The sequence below is a fragment of the Protobothrops mucrosquamatus genome, unplaced genomic scaffold (genome assembly GCF_001527695.2).
Source record: "Protobothrops mucrosquamatus isolate PMUCROS unplaced genomic scaffold, P.Mucros_1.0 scaffold207, whole genome shotgun sequence".
Lineage (NCBI taxonomy): Eukaryota > Metazoa > Chordata > Lepidosauria > Squamata > Viperidae > Protobothrops > Protobothrops mucrosquamatus.
In genome coordinates this window covers 387,005-389,780 of record NW_015386562.1, presented here as the reverse complement: position 1 = coordinate 389,780, position 2,776 = coordinate 387,005, and positions in this window count along the sequence as shown.

Genomic DNA, 2,776 nt, shown 5'->3' with positions numbered 1-2,776 from the left:
AGTTGATTCAATCTGAATATTATAGGAAGCTCAAATACCTGCTAAAAAGATGTATGATCTATTTTAAAGTTAAGATTTCACCTTCCACCTGAGTGGAAGCTTTTCACGAGGAAAAAACAACGGCAACAAAACAAAACCTATGACGTAATCTTTTTTCCATGTATATCTTTCTGTAGATAATGAAACAGCACCTTGAGCAAATAAGGAACACAGAATCTGCCAAGATTTCAAGAGTAATAACTCTCCAATGAGCCCAAAGGGGAAGGAACTCTGGAACTCTATTCCAGCCTGTAACAGAAGCTAAGATATATGTTCTGAGATAAGCTTAGAAATGTAGAAGATTAAACCTTCCTTGCTCTATATGTAATTGAAGTTTATGCCATGAAAACCTAGGTGGGTGTCCTTGTCAAAGTTACGGCAGCTTGCATGAAATAACCTAAAAGAATAGAAACAAGATGACCTCTTAAAATATAAATCAGCCTTGGAGAGAAATTATCTTGGCCACATTTACCTTATCCCAGACACTCATGGGAATTCTTTATCTCCCATTTTTAACAAAAAAAGAGTTAGTGCTTCAAATGATAGTACATCTCATCTCAAATTCTGTAAACCTCTGAAATGCCACACAGAAAGATGGCACATCCTAGTCAACCCAGCATATCACTAGCATTCATATTGCTTAATTCAAAAGTCACAGAAGCTGCCTCTCTTCACAGCCCTGGGAAATGAGATTTGAGGAATACTTGGTCTGACATTAGGTGGGAGGTACTCAATACTTGATTCAATGTCTAGGGGACAACCTTTTGAAAACATGAATATTAAATTTATGGCATACAGTCTAAAATTAGAAATTTAAGGAATAGAGAATACATTTTAAGTAAGAGAAATATGTAGATAGAATGCTGTTTTGCATTCTACTGATCTAGTGCAGCAAAACACAGGGTTTTTTTAAACAGTTCCTGGATACTAACTGCAGAAAACTTATCTACTAAGATGAAAATGAAAGGAGACAATCTCTCTCTCTCTCTCTCTCTCTCTCTCTCTCTCTCTCTCTCTCTCTCTCTCTCTCTCTCTCTCTCTCTCTCTCTCACACACACACACACACACACACACACACACACACACACACACACACACACACACACACACACACACACACACACACTACTGCTCAAACCTATCTTTAATAAAAATCTCAAAGAGCTATTACAAAAACAGTATAAATTCACAATAGTCCTGCCCTCAAAATTCTAAAGCCAGTGTTGAAAGAAAAGTCTTCATCAGGGTCCAGTCCAAGCTGGGAATGAACAAAATAGAGACTGCTTTAGAAAGAAGGTTGGCTCTGGGAAAGCTGACCACATGTTGTTGGGAGTGATGGGTTTTTATACCTTCTGGGGCTCTTGAGGTTGTTTCCTGTTCCTGTTTGATGCTTTGTATTGTGTCATGTACTTTGACCTGAGTCTGGTATGCCCTTTTGGTATTGGTGGCTTAATCCTATTATGTCCCCAAAGGTCATGTCTTTAAGAGTTTGGGTGGGGTATGTAGATTTTAGAGGTCTTTGTCTTCCTAATCTCATAGCTTCTAGCTTCCTGGCCCCAACCTTCCTGAATGGATTATTACATCTGCATTTCTGAAAGCTGGTTTCTGCTCAATTTTTGGGCTGGGGAGAGGGAGAAGTTTCTGCCTTTTATAGATCTTCTCCATTATTCCTTTGGAAAAATATATCCTGCCTTTTTAATATATCCCAAAATATTTCTTTCTCTGGATTCTTCCCACACCAGTCTAGCAGAACAAACTAAGATATATTTAAATTACAATAGGCACAATGAATTCAGAGTATGGAGCATAGTTAATGAGCAGGATCAAGGAAGCTACAAGAGTAACATTTTTTTAAAAAAAAATCCCAAATGAAGAAAATAAAGGGAAATCAAATGTTGGTGAAATAAATGTGTTGACAATAAATAAGGAAACACACTTAAGAAACCATATGTAAGCAAATAGATTAATGTCTGTTCCACCGAACCAAAAAAGACCTTCATTTTCTGAATTATAGGTGGCTTTTTAATAGAGTTGCTAAGGGACAAATAATTAATGTAAACTATTGGCTTTGCATGTGGTTAGTTTATTGTGAATAATTTGTCCTGCCCATTTAGAAATTGGATGCAGAACTAGAATGTCCCTTCAACAATTTTTATCTTATATTCACTTGGGGTCCTGCAGAAAGAACAAGCTATACACAAGGCTGCCTCTGTAATGTTCTGTTGTATAGAGAAATGAGAAAGCACAGCCTTCACTGTTTGCTTTTAATCTACAAAAACATCTTTGTTCTTTCTTCACACTACCAAAAATTCATTCAGGCCTGCTGCACAAGGAGATGTTTTCTTTATAAAGACACAACTGTGAAACTAATAGCAAAGGAAAATCTCATTAAAGAAGCTGCACACTTCGAATATTCTTTCTTAGCTGTTGTTGGTTCTGTGTTGCTCAATTATTTGTCTTCTTTATATTATGACTTCATAATAGGCTTTTAAATCAAATACAGGTTTTTATGATGACAGGCTTTGCCTTGTGATTTTACAGCATTGTCTTCTTTGGGAAGAAGATTCTATGATGGGGTAAGTCATTAAAGAAATAAATAGTTCCCTTATGCACACATTTTTCATTTTAGGATGATATAAATTTTGAGGATTTAGTTTTGAAATTTTGGTGCCTGCATTTTATTGAGATAGTGACTTTATATGTTCTATTGTATTTATTTTTTTCTAGGCTATTATCA